This window comes from Physeter macrocephalus, chromosome 13, assembly GCF_002837175.3.
Source record: "Physeter macrocephalus isolate SW-GA chromosome 13, ASM283717v5, whole genome shotgun sequence".
In the NCBI taxonomy this organism is placed as follows: domain Eukaryota; kingdom Metazoa; phylum Chordata; class Mammalia; order Artiodactyla; family Physeteridae; genus Physeter; species Physeter macrocephalus.
Genome location: NC_041226.1, coordinates 28,266,504 through 28,272,834, shown reverse-complemented (window position 1 = coordinate 28,272,834; position 6,331 = coordinate 28,266,504). Strand labels below are relative to the sequence as shown.

Genomic DNA, 6,331 nt, shown 5'->3' with positions numbered 1-6,331 from the left:
TGGGAAAGTCTTTCTAGGTCCTATTGTGAATTGGGTTTACTTGGTCTTTTTCAGAAAAAAAAAGAATAAAAAAAGAAGAAGAAGTTTGTTGACCTGTGGTTTAGGCCACAAACTCCACAGGGAAAAGGCTGCATTGTGTGTTCCCCTTTGTACCCACGGTGTTGACTACAGAGTACATCAAATAGATGCTCATTCATCTTGAAAAATGGAAAATCTGAGTCTTGGATACTGATAGGCACTCAAATGCAGATATAAAGCAGGAGTTAAACATGTGAATCTCGATCTCAGGAAAAATATTGGGGTTGGTAACATGGTTTTAGGTAATCAACACAGATGGAATTGCTGAAACTCTGGAATTGACTGAGAGCCTGGAGGGGAGGGTAAGACCTGAGGATGAACTTTGATACTTACAAGAACCATGTTGGTTGCTGTGATGAGTATAGAGAGGCATTTTAGATATACAAACTGTAGAGCCAAAGAGATACTTTAAATAAATATGCTCAATAAATTGGTGAAATGGAACTTTATTGTAACTCTGACTTTCTCTGGCTTTTTCTTGTTTGGCCCATCACTTACAGGAAATGTCAAGTGATTCTGAAGACCACCTGGAGTTGCTTTAACTTCAATCCCCTGAGAAGCCTCAGAAGGTCAAGTATTATCTCCTACTGCTTCTCAGATGCCTTTACATCGTACTGAGTTCCTAGTTAATCTTCCCCATTCCTGTAAAATTCACCAGTGCCACTGCTCTAGGTAGAAATGACACATATTCTTTCAATTTTGGAAACTGAGCTTTTTCTCATACACTCAAGGGGATAATTCCACATTTTGAAAATAGGTTTAAAAATATTGAAAGCTATAAAGATTAGAATAGCTCTTTCAAAATTCCCTAAAAGCACATTAAGAAGTAATAATGTACATGGTCTTAAAAATATATATGAATTTAGATTTCAAAAATAAAGTAAGAAATCATTTTAAGTGAATTTAGAGATACACATAAAATGATAGAATATAAAAACACACACACTTATGAATGTACACATATAGAAACCTAAATGCACGCATATACACACAAGTTCCATTTGTATTCATTACTGATAACAGCTCAACAATAGTAATACAAGCATTAACTGAGATCTTACTGTATGCTAAGGATGAACTAAGTCACTCTAAATATTAGCTTCTTTACCCTACCAACAACTCTGTGAGGTAGATAATAATATTTTTACATTTTTAATTGCTACTTTGTGTAGCCTACACAAATAAAATGTTAAAGGAGTCTCAAAATAAAGCAAAAACTTACTATTCAATTTACTTCAATAAACTGTTTATTTAGCATCTTCTATCTTCTAGTCAGTGTGCCACATGCTTAGACAAAATGCCTTACTTCTGCATAAGGAAGATATATTAATGCAGTCATAGGCATCAAAGGAGCTGTGTTGCCCCAAGGAGAATAAGTCTCCCTTCTAGAAGACAGAAACTAAACTGTACAAAATTTTTCAAAAGGGAGAATTTCAGCTTCTTAAAAACAAACAAACAAAAAAAACCACAATAGCCAGTTACCAATGGAACATTGTTATTTTTCATTTTTCCTTATTCTTCTTCTTTTCCTTCTTCTAGCTTCCACATAGATCTTGGCTCTATCTTTTGTATTTCAAATAACCCCTGGTTCAGTTCAAAATGGGATCAAGAGAGGAGTGGAAGTGTGCAAATTTCTTCCTTGCTATTCCCCAATACATGCTTTTAATTCCTGCTTAATTTTAAGAGCCTGACTGCTAATCTCTTTGGGAAAAAAAAAAAAAAAAAGATGAGAGTTGGGGTGTGAGGTCCCAGGGCCTGTGTGGGCTGGTGGCTGCCACCATGTCCTTGCCTGCGTGATGATGGGCTTCAAGGCAGTCCAGTACTACCTGGCTGGGGCCATAAGAGCTGTGACAGCTGCTACAGAGAGGAAGGAGAATGCCACAGCCCTGGTTTGGGAGTCACGAGTGTATCTTTCCAGGATCTTCACCCTGATGGAGAACCTGGAAGTAAAGCCTACAGAACGCACCCCCTGAAGTTCTGTGGGCTTTACACCCACCCCCTCAGGCTACACGCTGGAGTTTTTCACTCTCGCTAGTCTACACTCAGCCTCCAGCACCAGCTTCTGGCTCACAGCTTCTGCTCCAGGAAATTGAAAAAGGCCTTTCAGCTCTGCTAGGTCAATAGTGGGAAGTGTCACAGTCTGATATTTCTGTTGGGTGCCATTTTATGTCTGTGTCCTGTACAGTTTTTCTTTTTGTTTATTTCATCTTCAGTGAAGTGACTCAGCTGCTTAAGAATGTGTCCATCAAGGGGTCTGGGCCCCTTGTATCACTCCCCCCCACCAAATTCTATCCCTGTTTCACTCCAAGTCTGGTATTAGAGTCATAATTAAATGCAAACAAAATTGTGATATGATAGATAATCATATTGAAGATCCAGAGGAAGGCAATGTGAAACTCTCTTCTGAACTGGATATGATTTTTAATGAGAGTGATCAGGAATTGTGATACTTAGGCTATCAGAACATGCCTTTATATGATTATTAGTAACTACTTGGGCAGTCATGGAGATTTGTCGGACATGAGGAGTGAAGCATGTAAAAAGTCTTGTCTGACTGGTTTGGGTTGTCTAGTCAAAGAGACACTAAGCCACTAGTGTTGTTATTTGTTTCTATAATGAAGCTTTGTTGGCCTTGTTTAGGACAATGCACAGAGTCATAGATGGCACACCAGCACATCATCTCCATGAAATCATCTTTGTGGATAATGATAGTGACTTTGGTGATTTAAATGGAGAGCTAGATGAATATGTCCAAAATAAGAAATACAAGTGTGAGGGATTGATTGGAGGAAGAAAGATTAGAGCAACCCATGGTCTAAGAGAACTTCTGGTGTTTCTGGAGTGCAACTGTGAGGTGAATGTGATATGGCTGCAGCCTTTGCTGGTTGTTATCCAGGAGGACCAGCAGACCATGGCTTGCCCAGTGATTGTTATCATCAGTGTGGATGCACTCACAAATGGCTCACTGTCCTCTATGATACAGGAAGGATTCAGCTGGGGGACACACTTCAAGAGGGATCTTGTTCCCATTTCTGAGCTAGGAAGACCAGAAGGAGCTACTGCATTGGTAAAGTCACCTACAATGGCTGGAGAATTGTTTACCAGGAACAGATGCTATTGCAATGAATTGGACAGTGTGACAGTGGCATGGATTTCCGGGAAGGAGAAAATGTGGAAATATCATTTAGGATCTGAATGTGTGCAGGTAAGCTCTTTATTATCCCTTGCTCTATAATAAGAGATGTTTTCTGAAAAAGATAATCATATGGATCTCCTGAAAGCTAGGACACCATGACACATAACTCCTTCAGGTTGGCACATGTTTGGTTGAATAAATATAAAAAGTATTATATTTCCTTAAGACGTGATCTGAGGACCAACAGCTATGGAAATAACCATGAGTGTGTTGAATTGAGAAAAAAATTGAGTTGTAAATTATTTAAAGGCTATCTGGAACGCACTTACCCAGAAATGCAGATATCAACACAAGGACAATTTGAAAGTGCACAAAATAAGTGTGAGAAAAAGCAGTTAAGAAACTGTTGCTTAGCCCAGAGAAGAACCAGAGGAAACAAGAGGAGACCTGAGGAGAGTCTGATGTAAGTCAGGACTTGGTTACCTCACACTATGTGCTGGAAATTTAAAAAAAAAAATTATTGGGGTATAGTTGATTTACAATGTTGTGTTAATTTCAGGTGTACAGCAAAACGAATTTTTATACATATATATATATATATATATATATATCCACTCTTTTTAAGATTATTTTCCCATATAGACCATTACAGAGTACTGAGTAGAGTTCCCTGTGCTATACAGTACGTCCTTATTAGTTATCTATTTTATATATAGTATTGTGTAAAGTCAATCCCAATCTTCCAATTTATCCCTCCCCTCCTTTACCTTCCCCTACCCCAGGTAACCATAAGTTAGTTTTCTACATCTGTACCTCTAGTCTGTTTCATAGATAAGTTCATTTGTACCCTTTTTTTTAGATTCCACATATAAAGCGATATCATATGATGTTTGTTTTTCTCTCTCTGACTTACTTCACTCAGTATGACAATCTCTAGGTGCATCCATGTTGCTGCAAATGGCATTAGTTTGTTCTTTTTTATGGCTGAGTAATATGGCATTGTATATATGTACCGCATCTTCTTTATCCATTCCTCTGTTGATGGACATTTAGGTTGCTTCCATGTCCTGGCTACTGTAAAAAGTGCTGCAATGAATATTAGGGTGTGTGTATCTTTTCAAATTATGGTTTTCTCTTGATATATGCCCAGGAGTGGGATTGCTGGATCAAGTGGTAGCTCTGTTTTTAGTTTTTTAAGGAACCTCCATACTGTTATCCATAGTGGCTGTACCAGTTTACATTCCCAACAACAGTGTAGGAGGTTTCCCTTTTCTCTACACCCTCTCCAGCATTTATTGTTTGTAGATTTTTTGATGATGGCCATTCTGATCACTGCGAGGTGATACCTCATTGTAGTTTTGATTTGCATTTCTTTAATAAGAAGTGATGTTGAGCATCTTTTCATGTGCTTTTAAACCATCTGTATGTCTTCTTTGGAGAAATGTCTATTTAAATCTTCCACCCATTTTCTGATTGTGTTGTTTTTTTGTTTTTGAGCTGCTTGAGCTGTTTGTATATTTTGGGAGATTAGTCCCTTGTCAGTTGCTTCATTTACAAATATTTTATCTAATTATGATGGCTGTCTTTTCATTTTGTTTACTGTTTCCTTTGCTGTGCAAAAACTTTTAAGTTTAATTAGATCCCATTTGTTTATTTTTGTTTTTATTTTCATTACTCTAGGAGGTGGATCGAAAAATATCTTGCTGCGATTTATGTCAGAGAGTGTTCTGCCTATGTTTTCCTCTAAGAATTGTATGGTATCTGGCCTTACATTTAAGCCTTTATTCCATTTTGAGTTTATTTTTGTTGTATGGTGTATTCTAATTTCATTCTTTTACACGTAGCTGTCCAGTTACCCCAGCGCCACTTATTGAAGACACTGTCTTTTCTCCAGTGTCTTTTCCTAACAGTCTTTTCTCTTTTGTGTTAGATTAGGTGACCATAGGTGAGTGGTATATCTCTGCACTTTCTACCCTGTTCCATAGATCTATACATCTGTTTTTGTGTCAGTACCATACTGTTTTGAAGACTGTAGCTGTGTAGTATAGTCTGAAGTCAGGGAGCCTGACTCCTCCTCCTCTGTTTTTCTTTCTCAAGATTGCTTTAGCTGTTTGTGGTGTTTTGTGTTTTCATACAAATAAGGGCACACAAAACATTCTCCATGATAGATCACATCTTGGGTCAAAAATCAAGCCTCTGTAAATTTAAGAATATTGAAATAATATCAAACATCTTTTCTGACCACAATGCTATGAGATTAGAAACCAATTACAGGAAAAAACTGTAAAAAACTCAGACACATGGAGGCTAAATGATATGTTACTAAATAATCAATGGATCACTGAAGAAATCAAAGAGGAGATCAAAAAATACCTAGAGACAAATGACAATGAAAACACGATGACCCAAAACCTACAGGGTGCAGTAAAAGTAGTTCTAAGAGGGAAGTTTATAGCAATGCAATCTTACCTCAAAAAACAAAAATCTCAAATAAACAACCTATCCTACACCTAAAGCAACTAGAGAAAGAAGAACAAACAAAACCCAAAGTTAGTAGAAAGAAAGAAATCATGAAGATCAAAGAGGAAATAAATGAAATAGAGACAAAGAAAAAAAGACAGCAAAGATCACTGAAACTAAATGCTGGTTCTTTGAGAAGATAAACAAAATTGATAAAAATCTAGCCAGACTCATCAAAAAAAAAAAAAGGGGGAGAGGACTCGAATAAAATTAGAAATGAAAATGGAGAAGTTACAATAGACACCACAGAAATACAAAGGAACATAAGAGATTACTACAAGCAACTCTATGCCAATTAAATGGACAACCTAGAAGAAATGAGCAAATTCTTAGAAAGATACAACCTTCAAGATTAAACCAGGAAGAAATAGAAAATTTGAACAGACCAATCACAAGTACTGAAATTGAAACTGTGATTAAATATAACACAACAAACAAAAGTCCAGGACCAGATGGCTTCACAGGAGAATTCTATGAAACATTTAAAGAAGAGCTATCTTCTATCCTTCTGAAACTCTTCCAAAAAATTGCAGAGGAAGGAACACTCCCAAGATCATTCTATGAGGCCACCATCACCCTGATACCAAAACCGGACAA

General features: G+C 37.1%; 1 pseudogene; it reads left to right on the top strand.

Moving 5' to 3' along the window:
• Nucleotides 1-1,877: 1,877 nt before the first annotated feature.
• LOC102990512 (polypeptide N-acetylgalactosaminyltransferase 11-like) lies at nt 1,878-3,681 on the top strand (annotated as a pseudogene).
• The last annotated feature ends 2,650 nt before the right edge of the window (nt 3,682-6,331 follow it).